This window comes from Bactrocera dorsalis, chromosome 1 (assembly GCF_023373825.1).
Source record: "Bactrocera dorsalis isolate Fly_Bdor chromosome 1, ASM2337382v1, whole genome shotgun sequence".
NCBI classification, from domain to species: domain Eukaryota; kingdom Metazoa; phylum Arthropoda; class Insecta; order Diptera; family Tephritidae; genus Bactrocera; species Bactrocera dorsalis.
This window is the reverse complement of record NC_064303.1, coordinates 4,085,024-4,105,558: the sequence shown is the minus strand read 5'-3', so window position 1 is coordinate 4,105,558 and position 20,535 is coordinate 4,085,024. Positions and strand designations below refer to the sequence as shown.

General features: G+C 34.7%; 1 protein-coding gene across 1 annotated transcript in view; it reads left to right on the top strand.

The window, feature by feature from the left end:
- Positions 1-20,535, top strand: part of LOC105232401 (uncharacterized) — a 148,820-nt gene that overhangs the window by 78,492 nt on the left and 49,793 nt on the right. The window contains exon 4 of the mRNA XM_029552889.2: positions 9,796-9,825. The gene's annotated coding sequence lies outside the window, so the exon portion shown is untranslated. The remainder of the gene's footprint in view (positions 1-9,795; positions 9,826-20,535) is intronic.

Sequence of the window (20,535 nt, the reverse complement as noted above, 5' to 3'; positions counted from 1 at the left end):
ACCTCATACAAGTTTGATCACTCGACAAACGCTTTTGCGGTTTGAATGGGATGTGTTATTATACCCACCATATTCTTGAGACTCTGCACCTTTGAACGATTTCTTGTTTCAGTCTTAGAAAATTATCTAGATGGAAAATCTTCACTTCAAATCTTAATTACTTGGTGATTTAGTCATTGATTCTATACATAAAACGTATAACTTGCAATCAAAGAAAATAAAATTCTTTAATAATGAAAGCATTGTCTATTAGGTAAATTTGAAACATGATTGAAAATTCTAGGTTAAAATTAGGCAAAAATTTTCATTCACTCACTTTGAATGAACTTCAAATTATGCATATATAAATCAAATAAAATATCGGCACTTCATTTTCATATTTCCGTCAACTTTAATTTTGAAGTGATCACTTTTCCTTCTACCGTGGCCTTTCCATTTATAAGTCCTTGATGCCGAAAATTTAAACCAGCGTAGAAACTTCTGCTCGCTACATAAACAGGGAGTACATATGCACTCAAATCCAAGTCCGTGCAAGTATAGTTGAAATTCTATTTAAAGATTAAGACAATTTAACAATTGAAAGTGTGCTGACAGCCATTAAAGATTTTAAACTCACCGCCTTCATAGGACACTTTGGTATCACATTAAACTTGCTGAATAGAATTTGCGCAAGACTCTCGAATAATTTGATGCTATGTCGACCACTTGCTGAAATCGCACAGCAATCAAAGGTTATATTGAACATATTCTTGAGCTGTCCGCTTGAACGGTAAAAAACATTCGCTTCCAAGTGAGCAACAGGTTGTCGGAGACTCATAACGCCCGAGATGTATGAACGATTATTACGACGGTTCAATTGGCAATCGAACAATTCAACTATATTCGTGTGTGGCACTAGATGTGTGCACTTGACACTTTTGACCACAATGCGTTTAGCGCCATCTGAAGCTTTCTTTAATTTCAGTGACACTGAATGTGGGTGTTCCAAAGCTGTTGTGGTTTTGGAATATTGAGCGCTCAAGTGAAAAATGAGAAATAAGTAACCGAAACATTTCGTCCGGTCGGTTTTGAAAATCAGCATTTTTTTTAATTTATTTATGTTTTTGAATATTGTGAAAAAACAAACGCACCGTCAGACTCTCAGTTAGCTACTGAAGCTCTCTCCATTTGAAGTTCAAAATGTTTGAATTGTCGATTTTGGGCGTTTCGTGACTAAGCCAATTACTTTATTTAATTTATTTGGCAGCTTTGAAACATTAATACGTTACTTGTTGATATCAAACCACCAAAGTATTTATACCAAAATAAATAAATATTCAAAACATAATTAATTCTATAATTATTATGTTTTTTATTATTGCGAATATATTATTATGAAAATATATATATAGTAGGCTTAAACTGTTCAAGGTCTAGTAAAAAAACATCCATTACTTTTGGATGAATTTAGTAATCTGTATCTGTCTTTGTTTAAATGCGATTAGCCTTTACAGCATGAGAAAGATAAGATTTTATTCTAAAGAAACCTCTCAGCCAGTTTTGTTATTTGTTTTGCTAGTGAGCATTCGTCAAAGATAGATACCAGTAATGGCAAAATACGCCGTACTTTACAGTCTAACTTCGATGAAGGCGAAGCATACTAAAACATCAAGCGAAAACGGTCGTGGTAAGGATAGTAAACCGACGAAAACGATGACCAAGCCATGATTTATGGCCAGAAAGGTTTGGTGAGATTAACATGGTATCTACTAAGAGCTGGTTTCCTACTAAACTCTCAATTCGGTTCTGTACCGACAAAGATAGTAATTAGATTTGGTCTATAGCAGAGAAATTGTGTTTCATCAGGCAATGCCAGATCACACACTTCAATAGCGACTCTCAAGAACATCCATGAGCTTGGTTGCAATTGTTTACATTTCTATACCCTGAATTGGTATATGAAGCGAATACGGTCCCTAGAGACATATATTGGAAAACGTCGGAAGCAAAGTTGTAGACCAATATAAAATTCAAAAACCAAAAATAAATAGTTATAACGGAACATGAATACATTTAATGTTGGAAGCACTAGTCAAAATTTTGATTTTTAGTAAAAATAGTATTGTTTTGTGAAAAAGTATACACTTCAGAGTGGGTTGAAAAATCGAAAATATTACTAAAAGTCTTATTAATTATTCACCTGAAAAATATATTTAAGGTTACACAACTCTAAATGGAACGGCCGCTTCGGAGGAAATTTTCTCACAGGCTCTGAAAGCAGTGTTTGTGCTTTTGGGAACCAGTTGATAAGTTGAAAAATTCTTACAAATGCGCTCATATCTCTGGAACTATTTGCCAAAACAAGTTTTAAATTCCTTCTATATATGTATATATTTTTATGTATTTATTTTCAATATTTTAAATGCATAAAATGTAGTATTTGTATTCAGAAGTATTGCTTTCTTCTCAAATTGTCCTTTTCAATTCCCTAAATGAGGTTAGACTAATTATTTCAATGCGACTGAACTCCACATTTGTATTCAAACACAAATAAGAAGCGCAAATACCTTTATCAGCCGAAATTAACTGCTGTACGCATCAACTCCTCATGCAATTTAGTGCAGTAATATAGTAACGACTTCATTTATGCCATAAAAGTGTAGAAAAAATGCGAGCAAAGAGGAAATTAAAATGCACTCTGGTCACTCATACGCCCCGTCATACACACATTATTGCCAAACTGCACGGAAATGCATAGTCATGCAGTAATTGCTATGTGAGTGTGTGTAGTTGTATGCGTGCAGCTGTGCATTGCATGCGTTAAGCAAATGTCAGCTCATATTTGCATTTTAATTAAAAAATATCTGCGCCCATGCAAATAAACGCACAAACGTGCTTACAACCTCACACATATTCACATGCAAATATACGGACCTGGTAACGGTAACGTTCAATGGAGTCATGCACACAAGGAGCGTTGCCTTGTTGTGTACCTCGTTACATACCCACACACGCATACACACAAACATGTGCAGGCAACAGCGTCCAGGCGACGGACAATCGCATGAAGCCTAAATTGCGTGTGTGCAATCAATAAATTCCATATGTGTTGCACAAACTCTGTTGCATGCAAAAATAGATTGAGCAGACGTGGCAGGTATATATTGCTCTGGTTGTCCAATACATACACATGCATACATATGTACATATGACGATTTGTACATATGTGTTCGGTTAATATTTGCAGAGCGAAGCCAATTCCTGATTGTAGGCGATGGGATGCATGCACGTACATGTATGTATATACTTGCATACTGATAAATGTATGTGCCTGTGTATATACACATGTAACGGGTGATTTTTTTGAGGTTAGGATTTTCATGCATTAGTATTTGACAGATCACGTGGGATTTCAGACATGGTGTCAAAGAGAAAGATGCTCAGTATGCTTTGACATTTCATCATGAATAGACTTACTAACGAGCAACGCTTGCAAATCATTGAATTTTATTACCAAAATCAGTGTTCGGTTCGAAATGTTCGAAATCGACAAATTTTGTTCAGCGATGAGGCTCATTTCTGGTTGAATGGCTACGTAAATAAGCAAAATTGCCGCATTTGGGGTGAAGAGCAACCAGAAGCCGTTCAAGAACTGCCCATGCATCCCGAAAAATGCACTGTTTGGTGTGGTTTGTACGCTGGTGGAATCATTGGACCGTATTTTTTCAAAGATGCTGTTGGACGCAACGTTACGGTGAATGGCGATCGCTATCGTTCGATGCTAACAAACTTTTTGTTGCCAAAAATGGAAGAACTGAACTTGGTTGACATGTGGTTTCAACAAGATGGCGCTACATGCCACACAGCTCGCGATTCTATGGCCATTTTGAGGGAAAACTTCGGACAACAATTCATCTCAAGAAATGGACCCGTAAGTTGGCCACCAAGATCATGCGATTTAACGCCTTTAGACTATTTTTTGTGGGGCTACGTCAAGTCTAAAGTCTACAGAAATAAGCCAGCAACTATTCCAGCTTTGGAAGACAACATTTCCGAAGAAATTCGGGCTATTCCGGCCGAAATGCTCGAAAAAGTTGCCCAAAATTGGACTTTCCGAATGGACCACCTAAGACGCAGCCGCGGTCAACATTTAAATGAAATTATCTTCAAAAAGTAAATGTCATGAACCAATCTAACGTTTCAAATAAAGAACCGATGAGATTTTGCAAATTTTATGCGTTTTTTTTTAAAAAAAGTTATCAAGCTCTTAAAAAATCACCCTTTATATTCGTATCCATGTAATATGTGGGTATCGTCGCAGCCGAATGGACTTTTGTTAACTTTATGGCTTGCACTGGATATTGGAGGTGGAGTAGGCAACGAAATACGCTTACACATATACATATGCTTTGTAAGCACCACATCACATATATACATGTGATTCAGTTTGTAAACACAGTGAGCCAATGTGGCAGTTTTCGTAGAACTTTTGTGCTTTCCTTACGCTTGTAACGAGAAAAGTTGTCACTACACTATGAAAGCTTTCAAGAGCTTTTTATAAAACTATGAGTAGTAAAACTTAGATCTAACGAAAGACAAATATTTAGGAATCACAACTTTTAATTAGAGCTTTTCTGAAGCTCTCTGGAAAATAAGCTTTTCAAAATCACAGCTTTCCCGTATAGTGTTTTAATAATCTTCTTTTCTAACTATTTAATTGCTTAGCTGTGATAAGGAAGAAAAGCTTTTGAAGATCACAGCTTTCAATTTAAGCGCTTTAAAAAGTTTTTTAAAATTGCTAACTTTTTAATTATGTTAAGGAAGAGCTTTTTATAAAGATTTTCGAAAATAGTTATCTATTTTTTTGTAAAGCTTTTTAATTTAATAGATTGGTTTTAATAAGGAAGAAAATCTTAAGAAGATCGCAGCTTTCAAATACAAGTTTTAAAAAGCTTTTTGAACGTAGTTACTTGATTGGTATTGAGATAACAGTTTTTCAGTAAAGCATTTATGAATTCTTTTGATTATCACAGCTTTCAAATAGAGCTTTAAAGAAATTAGTTTATTGTTTGGTTGTTATAAGAAAGAGAAGCTTCTTAATATGAAGCTTATAATCAAAAATTTAGAAAAAATTAAGAGATTATAATGATAGGGAGATAAAAAAGCTTTTTAAATCTAAAGTTTCAAGTAAAGTTTTCATGAAGCTTTCTTTATAAGTATTCATTGAACAACTGCTGTGAATCATAACTCAACATTTTCCTCACAATTCGAATTAGATATTAGTTATTTTTCAAGAAATCAAAGCAAATCTGCGGAGCTTTTGCATATTCTTCTCTTGCTTCTGAAGATTTCAGCTTTTAAGTGGAGATATTAATAAAGTTTATATGAAAAATTAAGGTGAGTGAACCAAGTTTGGGATTTGAAAAGAGAAGTCGGAAAGCTTCTGAAAAACACATCTTTCACCAAAGCTTTTCCTGAAGCAGATTGTCCATGAATTATTACTATAAATTGGCTCACAATTCTAATTGAAAACTGCATTTTTTTCAATCTGCTCTTTGGAAGAGGTCAACAGAAAATCGAATAACTTATGTATATTCCTCCCTCATTCCTTCGTAGGTGTAGAAACTAAAAATGGGAAAAATGATATTCCTTTTTTCAAACATTGTGTATTTTTCTCCACTGAAATCCATGGCCGGTATGAAATTTCCAATTAAAACTTTTCGTTCCCATATTCTCCCATTTTCGCTAACTGGGCGTTCGTTTCGAATGCTCGCACATACGAGTACACATACGATTTTTGTGGTGCACTCGCTTATCGTGCTAAAGGCTATTGTAATGCAGATTTTCAAATTACGCACAAAGGCTTTTATCCTAAATTAGTATTCGCCACGCATCAGGCAAATGAAGTAATTCTTTCGATTTGTTTTTTGTTTTGTGAAAAAGAAATCGAATGCAAGCGAAATGAGTAAATTACTTCGGCGCACATACCTAGGGGCCCAATAATGAATTTTTTATAACAAGTAATGAAATTGAGGTAGTAAGTAAGTGTAAATATAAATATGCTAATGTATATGTTTACTTTTGCGTATATGTATGTAAATATATACTTTTATATATCTGACCATATGATCTGCCTTCATATTCTGAGACAGGTACGGGTAAAAAATGAAAAAAAAATCGCCTAAGCTCTCCTACTCAAAGAGATTAGCGCAAAATCCGCATCTACGAGTATTTTAGGATTGGAAAGAGTGAAATTGTAATCTGACAGCTACAGATTAAAGAATAATATTCTGGTCACTAAAGATTTAGAGGGATAGTTTTTTGTTAAGAGCTCTACAATAATTTTAGCGTCAAGATACTAGAACACTGTAGTATATTTCAAACAAAATTGGTTGCAATCCAGGTAGTAGAAAATGTATTACTTCGAAGGCTGTATTTCGGTGAGGTGAGCATTCACAGTAGAGCGACAATCCTAGTTCTCGCTGACTATGCACTCAGAGATAGTTAAAAAGAGTCTGCCCACACTATCAATAGCATCCTACTTTATACTTTATTAACAGATTCGTCTGTGTATCTAATCATATTGCAAAGCCTATAAACTCATAAAAACGTGCATCCTTACCCCGCAGGTCTGTTGACTTCAGAATGTGTTGGTTAACAACCAGCACCTCTGCAAAAGTTAAATTTAGCAATCTTCATAACACCACAATGAAGATCTCACTGGACATTGCCTTATTATTTCTTACGCGGTACATCTTCCACTGTCCAACTTTTGTTAAATAAAAGTTTAAGCTTCTCTATAGTCTTACCTTTTACGGATAAGACTTAGTAGCTGAAGTTTATATTATAATATTTGTCGCCTCAACAGATTTATGGCAGCTTCAAGGCGGTTTATCAACAAAGCAGACTTTTGATCACAATTAACCGCCGTTTCTTGCTGTGCAAATGGGATCACTCCTGTATTTATCAATATTAGTTCAATTATATAAACTGTGATTCATAATGAAACTTCTTAAATTCGATAAGACATGTTTGCATAATTTAGGAAGAAGATTTCGATGAGTGATTTTGAACAGGAGACAAAATACAGATGCACTCAATAGTCACCAATATACTCTGCTGACCTGTCATCATTTCCAATACAATGTCCACTCTATTAGTCTACTATGTACCTACCATCCGTATGTCATAGTCAATGGTCTAATCTTCAACTTCCGGAATCCCGTTAATTATTAAACTACGATCTAAAGTAGTATATAATATTGTAGTTTTGCCACGACGTTTGTAATACCTAAATGGAAACTTCCGAGACCCTATAAAGTATAAATTTAAATGATCACAAGTCTGTTAAAACGATTACAATAATCCATGATTTGGCTTCGAATTATTTTTGCATCCACCATATTCTGCAGATCTGGCCCTAGTGACTATTCTTTGCCCTTATATCAAAAGTATGCTCACTGGAAAGAAATTTTCGACGAATAAGGAGGTGTTCGCCGAAACTGCGCCCTATTTTGAACCAAAAGACGAATCGGTATTGTTATTGAAATTTTCAAAACAAAAAACTGATTTCGAAAAGTAATAATCAGTATATCACACTTGAAGGGAACTAAGTTGAGTACAAAAAACAAAAAACTAATTTTCCCAAAAAATTTGTTTTGGCAAGTTAGGTTGTGGTCTTTTCAATTGAGCTGTCATATGTAAACTCATGTTTCAATATTTGAAATATCAATTTGTAAATTTGAAACGAATATAACAGACTACTGTAACATATACATAGCTGCAAATACAAACTGCACAACTGAGATAAAGTGCTTGTAAAGAAGCGTTTTCGTTTGACGAGATATCTTCAATAAATTTTCATGGATCATTATGTTATTCAATATTGTTATTCATCATGTTATTTTCATTAAAATATCTTCTTTTTCTAATGTGTTTATCCTACTATAAAAATATCAACCCTGGTCTATAGGTAAAATTATTAACAATTTTCACTGAAGCAGATCAAAAACAAATAAATAAAAATATATAAAGATAGATTTTCTTTATTTATATCCTACAACAGATATCTAATTTATTACTTTTTTAAGCCCAAAACGTTATTGTCATAGTCACTATATATAGGGTGCGTTTTTGGAGGTTCATAATTTTGTAGAGAGACTGCTCCAAAGACAAATAATTCGTTATATTTTGCTTCCCGATTGTAACAAAAATAGGTTATAAACTCTGCAGTAACTTGTTATCAGAAACAGCACAGCACTTTTGCTTTATCGCACCGAACTTTTGGTGACCGTAAAATTATGACTTCATTGGAAGTGTGTCTCTCTTTTTTCTAGAACAAAAAAAAAGAGGAATTGCATGCTCCTAAAAACACCCTTTATATTTAATACACACATCTCCACATTTCGAATGTAATAAATGAATAAGATTTAGAAAATGTCTAAATATTAATATGGACTTCCCGGTGTGAATATTATTTGGGTTATAATCGCTAGTCAAGCAGCATTTGTGTACATCCTTTCACATATGCTCACCAATACAGCTGTCCAAGTACAAAACATGTCGTTGCCATGTGCTTGCAGCAAAAACATATACACAAACTATACAGCAGATAGGCCGGAGCCAGCATGTGACCATTTCAGTCACCAACTGAGATTCAAAATCCAATTATTCATCCATGATTACATGGAAATGTCCTTATCGCTAACGAACAGCGCACATGTTCCAGCCGACCGACCGACTGCCTGCCTGCCTGCCTGCTTGTACGCTGACCGGTGAGCCAATACAACCGGTTACAAAACCAGCACGACAGGCACCGTTCAATGCAAAACAAGCCAAGAATATCGGTGAGAACGCGCTTGTATGTTTGTGTGTATTGCACGTGTTTGCATGCGTGTGCCACTTAGGTATCTATATCCGAATACCACGTTATTAGTCCTCTTTGAAGCACACCTGCTGTTGGCAGCTACAAAGGACCTGCACTGCTGCTGAGCCTTGCCATCTTAGTTGAACCACACGAATTCAAAGGCACATATGAATGTCACTAGAGGAGTGGGGAGTTTCTATAGACAGTTTAAGTGATATTTTGGGTAATTTGTGCAAAATTTTTAAATGTCAATGAGCTGAAGCGAAGATAGATGGTTTTAAGAGGTAAGAAATGAAGATAGTAGCTAAAGGGAAGTTAAAGGTTTCAAAGCAATACTAAGAAGATAAGATTGAAGTTTAAAATAAAATATAAGTTTTACACTAAAAAAATTAACGTCGCTTCGCTAACTTGACACGAGTTTAATATATCATTTATATGCCTATATTTATGCTTTAATCCCACACATCGCGGCATTTTTGTTCGCCTCTCAGTCGTTGGGAAGCATTAGTTAGTCATTTAATGAGTAATTAAGTGCCTTTATTTTCCAGCATTCAATATTTCTGCTTAACAAACTCGATAGTAACAATAATTACCATTATTTACATAATATGAGCATAATTCTTGCTGTGCGCTTCTTTTTTGAAGCGCATTATGTGTAGCTCCGCATGTCGTGTACGCTGGCATGTCGTCATAAATTCCACCCTGTGGATATTTAAAGCATTTCGCTGACCACCTACGTGCATGTTTCGATTTTAATTGAATTCTGTGGCTGTCAATTTCGAATTTTCGGAAATGGAGTAAAACCCTTTTTGGTAAATAATAGAATCGAGTTGTAAATAATGCAAATAGTTTAGGTGCAAAGAATTAGTAAGTGAAAAAATTATGTTTTAGTAAATTTATTGTAACTTACTTAATTGGTTTTTATAAACAATGTTCGTTTCTCTTTCCAGATTTTGACGGCTCTGAAGGCATAATTGAATGTAAGTATCATTTTGTTTTAATAACCTAAAGTCGTATCATCGTCTTCACATACTATTTAAAAATTCTTGAAATTAAGTGATACACACGCCCTTGTATAACCGTTATTTTAAAAACTTGTAAAACGGCATTAACTCACTGAAGAAATACGTCAGAAGCATTGGCTTTAGAACCAGAGAAGCTTGCATAAGACTCAGTGTAAAAATTGAACAGTGATTGGAACACCACCCACTCTTAGATGAAATTTATTGTATTAGGAACTGTTCGACCAGTATCAACCAAATTTGGTGCAAAATATTTCTTAATATTCTTATGCTATGGTGTGAAAACGGAAGAAATCAGACTACAATCGCGCCTACTTTTCATATAAGACAATTTATAACTTCGTTTTATAGTACAAATATTATATATGTATTATATTATATATTTAGTCGGAAAAGTATTTTCATATTTCTAATCAAACTTTAACTTATTTTTTTTTTTAATTACAAAACTACAAACTTTAATGAACCAAATTTTTGCCATTTTTCCGCTAGAGACATTATTCCATCAGTGTAAAACTTGTTTGGGTTTTCGACGAAAAACTGCGACAAGCAATTTTCACAGGCTTCTCTTGAAGCCAACTTTACTCCATTAAGAGAGTTCTGCATTGACCGAAACAAATGGTAGTCCGATGGTGCAAGGTCATGGCTATATGGTGAATGCATCAAAACTTCCCAACGAAGGTTTCACAGTTTTTGCCGAGTCATCAAAGTTGTGTGTGGTCGAAGCCCTTTCCGTTGATCAGTTCTGCCCGATTTTTCGATTGCTTGCTTCAATCTCATGAGTTGTTGACAGTAAAATGTACAATCAATCGTTCGACCAGGCTATAGCAGCTCATAGTGGATGATTTCTTTCCAATCCCACCAAACACTCAGTATAATCTTTCGAGTCGTCAATGCTACAATTTTTTAAGCTTCACTACTCTTGGACTATGATCTTCTTCGCACATTATTGTCGTATTTGATCTACTTTCGTTTTCCGTTACTATTCGCTTTAGAAATGGTTCGATTTCATTTCATTTCAGCAAAGAATCACAGGTGTTAATTCGGTCCATTAAAATTTTCACAAACAATTCATGTGGTACCCAAACATCGAGCTTCTTTTTGTAGCCAGCCTTTTTTAAATAGCTCAAAACTCTTTGATGATGAATGTTAAGTTCCTTAGCGATGTCATGGCTTCTTATGTGATGGTCCTGGTGAATCTTTTCCATAACTCCATCGACTTTTTCAACTATAGGTCGAGCAGAGCGAGGTGGATCTTTCACATGTTGTGCTACACGAACTGATACAGCATCGTCCCCGTAAACTTTACATATTTCATTGGTGGCTAAAGTGGCATTCTTCCCTTACTTATTTAAAAATTTCAAAATATAGTAAATTTCTTTATTATTTTCATTCATTTTTGAACAGCTGGAACCTTTTTCAACTTCCCCGAATTTAATTTTTTTTTTTGCTTCAATGAAGTTTACCTTTCCAACACTTATGGTATGACACAATGTGATCGGTAGCACTGGAGATATACGACTGCAACGACATCTATTGACAAAATACGAAAATACTTTTTCTACCTCCAATGAGGATACTCCTCAATGTTTGTTGTCTTCCCTAAAATTATATAAAATGGACTCTAAAAAAGTTTTAAGTCCCAAAATATCGAATATGTAGACCTCTGCCGAACCGAAACACTTGAAAATATGACCTCGACTTTGATCATTGAAAATTTTTAAAGTTTAAAATTTCCTGTTAAACTCAAACTTAGACCTCCCTTTCTTATTGTGATTAAAATTGAAAATAATTTTGGATTTTGTACGAAAATCAAAACTTGTCCAACATTGGCATAGTCCTACATTGACAGCAGCTCTATTGAAAAGCCTTGTGCAGTCCTTATTTTGTATTAAATCTGAGAAAGTCTTATATCCTGCATTCTTTAAATATTTTTATATAACTCTTACGGTCTCAGCTTTTGAATTTCCTTTAATTTTTTGACTCACTGAAATCTATCATATAAAACCAACACATATTTCCCCAAAAATCCAAATCAGCCATACAAATTGAGTTACCTCCTCTTTATCAGCGTAGCTAAACCCGAAAAAAAGATCACGTTATCACATACGAATATAATATGTGTGCGAGTACCATTCGCTATCTCGTCACCCCGCGGGCGATGAACTGTTGTTGACAGCTTTATTCTTGCGCTCGCTCCAATCACATTATTTTCACCACACCTGCTGCACATTGCGCGACTGGTCACTGCTGGTCGGTCACTATAGCCTTCGGGCGGCAGCGCGTAAGTACGGACATTAATTTTCAATCAAATTTCGTGTTTAATGAAATTGAGGAAGTTTCACGTTATTGCATACAATATTCAATTTTCAAACTTAACATCTGCACATAAACACACACACATGGCAAGCTTAACTCGAGTGTCACCAACATGAAATGGCTTACTTCCTCCGTGACCCATCCCCTTTGATGCGTATAAATTGTGTCCTCTACCATCACCGTATACATATGTAGGTGAGTCCACATGTCTGCTTATCCTTCGGATATATTATGTTTGTGCATATTTTGCATCGATAAATGCAAATGTGGTTAAATTTCAATTAAATGGCATATTAATTTAATTTTGTCTCAATTTGTTGTGGCCAGACGAGCTGGGTGTCAGGCTTTGCGGCGCCTCTGCCACACTCTCAATCGTGCATGTTCAGGGTCTCGGCAGAAGCGGTGTTGCCATTAAGCAGCGCTTGTCTTCTGATTCATAGTCTAGTTTTGTTCCGTTAGTTTTCTATGATCCATGCTTCAATTCATGGCAAATTGCATGCTTTAGTGATAAATTGAATTGGTTTGAAGTTGGTGTGTCAATTTGGTTGATTTTAATTACATTGATTAGGAGCTTGATATTGGTTTCGTGAATACATTACGCTTTTCTAGGAAAATTTATTTAGTTTTGGTGGTACGGAACAGTGTTGATAATCTGCCGCGAATATATTTTAGATGGTTGCGGATAGAAAAAGCAATAAGAAGTTTTCCATTACTATTTTCAGTTTTTTGGAGCTTCTGCTTTACTCTGCAATGTAGCAACCTTCGATTCAGTCGTGGTGGTTCCAATTCCACTTTACTAGAAATGTTAGTAAAGAAAGAGAATTTACCAAAAACACTCAATAACCATAACCATCATTAGTAATGTGAATATTTTGACGAAGTACCTTTTGAAACCTCGAGGTCAAGCTTACGCGGTTATGGACGAGTCGTTTGTTCTTTTCGCAAGGTGGCGCCAGTTGGAGATTCCCAGCGAAGCCAGGTCCTCCACCTGGTGTTTCTAATTGGGGGGTATTGCACCGAATACTCTCAGAACAGGCACTATGTCAATGTCGTCGTATATCTCATACAGCTAATCATTCCATCAATTGCGATATTCGCCGTGACCAATGAGTATAAGGAATGACTTGTAGAGTTTGGCCTTTGTTCGTCGAGAGAGAGACTTTACTTCTCAATTGTCTACTCACTTCGTAGTAGCACCTGTTGGCAAGAGCTATTCTGCGTTGGATTTCGAGGTTGACATTGTTATTGCTGTTAATACTGGTCCCAAGATAGACGACATTACCTACGACTTCAAAGTTATGACTATCAACAGTGATGAGGAAGGCTGGTCGCGAGGACTGTTTCTTTAATGGCAGGAGATATTTTGTGTTACCTTCGTACACTACCAGCAAATCCGAAGCTGTTTTTTTTACTTTTCATATGGGGCGTTTTTTATGTGGTGGGTGCCTAACCCAGTCCACATGGAGCGGATGGTTCGCCTTTTCACTTTACCTCGCCTTCAAACTTCTACTAATGCTTTTTAAAACCTATAGCACGTAGATCTAACAAAATAGTACAATCGAAAATCATAATTTGGTTTGTCGAAAAAGAAAAGGTCGATAAATGAACTGCCTGATTGGAAGCATCAACTTTTAATTTCTTAAATCTCCAAAGAGAAAATCTAGAAACTTCAAAATATTAATCAAAGTCAGAAAACAGATATTTCTTTGTGGACTTTGAATATACATATAAAGTCAGAAAAACTGAAAATATTCTTCACATGAACGAACTTCTACGTTTTGACTTGTGATACGATATACTAAAAGACATGATTGGGGTAATAATAATGAAGTCAGAAACTTTGAAGATAACTCTTCATGCACACTTTATGCGTCATTATGGAGATATAATGCAGTCATATAGCCTTCTGCAAAATCTACAAACTTCAAAAAATTAATCGAAAGCACCAAAGGGTCCTTATTTAGTTCGAATTTTTAAGATCAGAACAAATAAAATTTTAATTCAGAGATATAATACAGTCTTATAGGTTTCTGCATGATCAATAAATTTCTACTATATGTATTAAAATCCGCATCAGCTGGTTGGAGCGAACTCCTACCTCTCTGGACTAGTGGCCCCATACTTTCATCCCCCACGCCACAAATTCCAACTAGTGGAGATCACACCGCAGAGTATAGTACAGTTATATATGTTTATTTACCTCCAGATAAAACGAAGATATTTCAGGAAAATTTTTTGCGGATCGACCAAAAAAAATTAAAAATAAAATGTAACTAAATTTCTACATTTTGAGTTTTGATATACATTTAAATTCAAGAAACGATTTCAGAAAATGATACTTCTCTATATGTATATGCTTAGTGTGTCATTATTGATATATATGTAATATATTCATGTAAGTTTCTGAAGAATCTACTAATTTCAAAGCAGTAAACGATGACACCCATAGTATTCAAAACATTATTATAATCGAAGAAATGGTTGGATGAAATTGAAACGAAACTAGAAAATGTTAAAATACTTCTTTATATACACCAAGTGAAGCTTAGTGGATATATAAAAAAGTCATATAGGTTCCTGCATGATCCACAAACTTCAATAGATTATTCGAAGGAAGACAAGTTCACTCAATTGTCTTATACTTTTATGCACTTACTTGATGTGTAGGGTGATCAAACAATTTTTTTTTCCGCCAAGAGCTCTTCAATTAAAATTATTTTGAATCCGTAAATCTGTAGCTAACTTAAAAAAACTATCATTTCTCAAATTGGTAATTGTTATTTACTAATGACTATTCAACGATAATGAAAGAAGAATGCTTTTTGACATTAATGAGTACTGAAAAAAATATTGAAATACACCATCTCTTAAGGCTTTCTCAAAACTTATGTTCTCAATATCTCGCGTGTACAGTGTAACACACTCAGCACCAAAAGCACTTACGTCAACCCTCGTAACTTCGACAGAAAATTAAATATGCTTCCAAACATCATCACAAAAAATAGGCAGAAAATATAAAACTCGCTTAATTGAATTAACTTTACTACCGCTGTCGCCCAGTCGGTTTAAGTACTCCTTAGTTCAACTAATTTAACTTTATGCAGTACGCAAAAGAATTCTTCAATTGTCAACGGCATCTGCGCCAGCCAAGCGTAAGTAATCACAAGTGAAGCCGCGTATTATTCATAAAAAATTTAGCACAAGCACATCATAGCCTCATAGCCTGCAGTTCGCATGTACTGTACGTGTGCATGTGCGCTTGGGAGCAACAGTATTTATATTAGCCACTCGTGCATTGGTGTCATGCGTGTATTTGACTTTTATGATGCGCTGTAAAATACAAAAATCCATTTTTAGTATTATAAAATTTTAGCAAAATTTATGAGTCATTGCATCAATTGCTGCACATCACAGCAACAACGCAGCAGCGCATGAGAGCGGCGTGTTGGCTGGGCTGCCTCGCTGGTGATGGCATCGGCAGCTTCGCTGGTGGCATACGTTGCATCAATGCCATACTTTTATGAGTTCAACAACCCAAGTGGCGGCGCACGTTGCAGTACATTGGGCGCGGAGATGTCATTTCCATAGATTGGATTCGTGTATCGGTTGCTTTGATTTCATTTTTCGCTTAACGGCGCCTCTGCCTGGCCTCGTACGGTTGTGCGATAAAAAGCATGTAAACTTTTTAATTGTTTTTTCGTAGATTTTTTCGAACTTTTACGGCTGCAAAATACCGTAAATGCAAACAATAATGAGTGCAAAACACACTTACTTATTTTTTAGCATTAATTAAGCTTGTTGAGGAGAACTAAAAATATTTAATTTCTGCTTTTCTCTTTTTACTGCCGAAATGTCTAACGTTTATTTGTCCTTTGCTAACACGAAAAATTATAAACCCATATTTTATCAGCTAAAAATTTATATACTCCTGTCTGCTAACATAAGCAGTAGTACAACTAACATACTCAAACATTTGTAGTCACGATTACACACATACACATGTATGTTTCTGTGCTTATGTGCACACATGTTGCCGTACTTTTCATGTTCCTGCAAAACGATGTCACTCATAAATCATGGACGAGCTCGTAAAATGCTGTTCGTTTAGTTTATTGTGATGCTTTGAGTCGTAGTGTATGTATGCATACGCACACATGCACACTTCTAGCCTGTTAGCCTCAACTTTAGTTTCCTTTACGTTAGTTTCTACTCTTCGTACGGCTTCCTTTTTGAAAATTTTGCAATTAAAATTTTTTTCTATTTCACCCAACAGTGAAGACTGTCGGAGATCTTGCTTGCGACTTTCTTATCTGTGCTGCAAGATTTTTAAAGTGCCTCTCAATATATACAATTGACAGCTTATAAGAGCTGACAAAAGCTTAGAGTTAGTCTTTTGATATATAGATAATATATCCAGCATAGACACACAGTTTCCTAAAGATGCTGTATATATATGTAAAATCATCTATTGACAAAATACGAAAAGACTTTTTCGACTATCCTATATTATGTATACGAAAATTTTTCAAGGAAATATTGCCTGCATTTCAGCGCGGAGTTGATTAAAAATATTTATAAAGACATATTGAAGATTGGGGAACGATTCAGTACAATGAAATAAATTTGAGTGCTATACAAATGCTACTGCCAGCTTTTCCAAAAATTTATAAAATATACGAAGTCCAAAATATTAATTCGAATAAATGATTTTATTTTCAGTTTTAAGTTTTTTTTATTTTATTTTATCATTTTACGTTGCACTTCAACTTTTTGAATATTTATGATACTCCACACCGTATCTATTATTCTGCTAATGCGAAGCTTCATGTAGTTTGAATTACTTTAGTTGTTTTTGTAGTACATGATTTTATGCATTTATGGCGAAGCCTCATTGCACATATGCACGATATAGACTTGTACGTATGATATGGTATTTGTGTATAGCGGGACTACATATGTGCATATTGACTCCAATAATGTAACCACAAAGAGAATTTATAATATTAATAACCTTGAAGAATTCTTTGTTCGACGTTTGTGAATATTAAATGAACTAAATGAATTACTTTTTGTTTTTGTAATTTTGTTTTATTATTTCAAAACTTTATTTTTTCTTAGTTGCTATAATAATGTAAGGCTAAATAATGTGTGCTTGTATTGCCTTAATAAGAATACTTAATATGAATTGATAATGGTTTTGTTGAACCTTTTAAGAGGCCAGTCATTAGTATGATGTTTGTCATAAAGGAGAATATTATCATAAAGCTGAGAAAGCGGAATAATTACGAATTTATAAAAGTTGTAAATTAAATATAGGATATAATTTAATATTCTATTTAATATCGCACGGAGTACTGCAACAGAATTCTACCGATCGATATACGGAATGCATACACTCTGTCAAAAAAGCACCTGGGAATTGTAAATAAAAGTTATCCCCACTAAATGTTATACACAATGCGACTCTCTTTCGTGTGACTTCTTCCTATGGTGACATCGGCCTTTAGAGCGTTCGACAGAAGGGTTTTGCGGAAGATTTATGGTTTTTGGTATTGGCAAAGGCGAATAACTCAATCGATGGAACGATGAGCTATACGAGATATATGGCGATATAATTCAGGGAATCAAGAGGTCATGGTTTTGGGATGAGAACACTGCAGCTTCGAAAGTATTCGTTTCAGTACCCGCCGGTGGAAGTAGGGGAAGAGATCATTGCAAATATCAGATAGAAAGATGAATGGCTGAATTGGTATAAAATAGAGAAGAAACGACTGGCACGCTATTGTTATAACAATGTAGGCGTTGTCTGCGCTAGTAAAGAAGAGGAATAACAGAAAGAAGTTTGCCACGAAGTTTGTAACAACCAAAAGAAAACATCGGACACCTTTTATAAATATAAGTAAATGATCAGCATGACGAACTGAGTTGTTTTGGTCATATTATATATAATGACATTCAGAGGAACATTACCAAATCAACTCAGCTCGTCATGCTGATCATTTACTTATATGTAATACATGAATTAGTCCATCAGTTTTTGAGATATCGATCTGATATTTTGCTCGTGCGTTTCTCCCCAGGAAGCTGCTTATTTGTTGGAACCGCTGATATCAGAATACTATAATATATAGCTGCCATAGCAACTTAACAATCGGAATCAAATGCGTGTATGGAATTTTTTTCTTTTGACGAACTATCTTCACAGGACTTGGCTTGGATCATTGCCAAAGGCAATAATGCAGCCTCTGAAGAAATTGTTCAGATCGGATCACTATAGCTTATACCTGCTATACAAACTGAACGAACATAATCAAGTTCTTGTAATAGCTTTTTCTATTTTTGAAGGTATTATATTCTACGCAACCGAAGTTAACCTTTCTTCTTGTGTATCAATAACTTCTATCGGCCTAAAATTACTTAACTAAGGAATATTAAATAAGTCTATATTTAAATTCGAACTAATTTTTTACTTAATTTGCAATTTTCAAAAATCAGTTACTAAAATATTCTTTGCTAATTACACTAATCGCGCTGTAAAAAGCTTACTGTGCTGAATTAGAACTGCGAGGCTCCAAGCAGAGTAACATAAAACGTAACTAAAAGCACAAAACGTGGATATTGATTAAAAATTGCGTCATTTAAGCGTCAACCTGAAGTAAAGTGATTTGGCAGCTGTCACGTGCAATCCATCGGTGATTAGCTGACGGCATATTTGTCAGATTTCCGCCAGCGGTAGCGCTGCTGAGCTTTTAAATGTTTACTCACCTAATGGCGAGCCCGAGGCTTGGGTATTTGCGGGCTTCATTAATTTTAATCTTTTTTTACATAACCACTTAAGCGATTAACGTGCGGCTTGTATTTCATGCGAGTGCTTAACATCAAAGCGTTTGCTTGAGGGAAGTCCAAAATACTGAAATTTCAAGCACAACGCACTCAAGTGGTCACAACGAAAATTGACACTTTTAATTACATATGACAAAACTTGTTTCCCTGTAGTTGAGTGCTGAAAAAAACGAATTAAAATAAATAGAAGTCAACTAATAGTATACTTTTATAGAAAAAAAGTTAAGTAAATAAAAATAGTTGAATTCAAGCACAGTTTTACACTTGGCTTTGCAGTAGCTACCTTGCTATCAGGCAGGCTTGTTGAAAAGCGACCCCAAGATGTTTGTAAACGAATCTAGCTGTGCGGTTCCGGTACTGTGGGTAGCGTGGTGGCGCGGTGGCCGACGTTTTAAGTGTCATTAAGCCACATTGTTGGGCGGCAGCGTGAAAATTAACACCTCTAGATTAACACTGTGCAGCGAAAACTGGTTTGTTTCTATGCTAATGTGAACTTGCAGAATTATTACGTGATAAAATGTGCTCGAAAAATTGGAACCGTTAAGATAATTGGCAGCTTTGATGGCAAGTCAAGGTCGGCAATTATATTTATTTTTTTTTTTGCATAGAAATTTGGGAAATATTAAGCAGAGAGTTGTATGAAATCCGCTTGTTATCATTTTGCTGCAAATTTAGTTCAACCACCTAACGGAAAAATGTTCAAAATCGATTAAAAAATAATAATGAAGTCTTGAAATTAGTAGTTATTGGCAAAAAAAATTTGTAAATATATTATAGAAAATATATATCAAATAATGACAAGTTTTGGACAAATATATACTAAGTATCAAAAATCAAAGCAAAAATAATGAAAACGAATTTAATGCATAACAATATATTAACAATTAAAAATATTTTTTTTTTAATTATTATTAATTTTTTTTGTTTTTGAATTTTCAGATTTTTCCACCAAAAAAAAAAAATTGGCAATCAGAGCAAAAATAATGAAAAAAAATATTTGAATGCATAAAATTATTGAAAATAATTTTTTATTTTTTAATTATTATCATACGTTTTTGAAAAAAAATTTCGTTAATTTTCATTTTTCCCAAAAAAATACAAATTTGCGTTTTTTTGTATATATTGAATTTTCAAAAATCATTTTACCTTTTATATGGCGGTAACTCACAACTGCAGCCTGAATTTTGATTTTTTCGATGTTATAGATAGTCAGATAATTTTGACATACGAGCGTTATTTTTGTTGTAGTAACTTAAAATATTCATACCGGCCAAGAAATAGAATTAAGTCGCAACAGTGCATGACAAAACTTAATCCAGTTTTGGGAAATCAGGACCGACATTAATCGATGATATGTTGAATTCAATCGAGATGGTAGATCACTCCAAAAAGAATTTCGTGAAGGTCGTTCTCGAAACTATTGATGATGTGCGCGGGCAGATACAAATACTTTTTACTGGAAAGATAAAGTTGGTCACGTTGGATCTTACACAATTTGTTCATCGC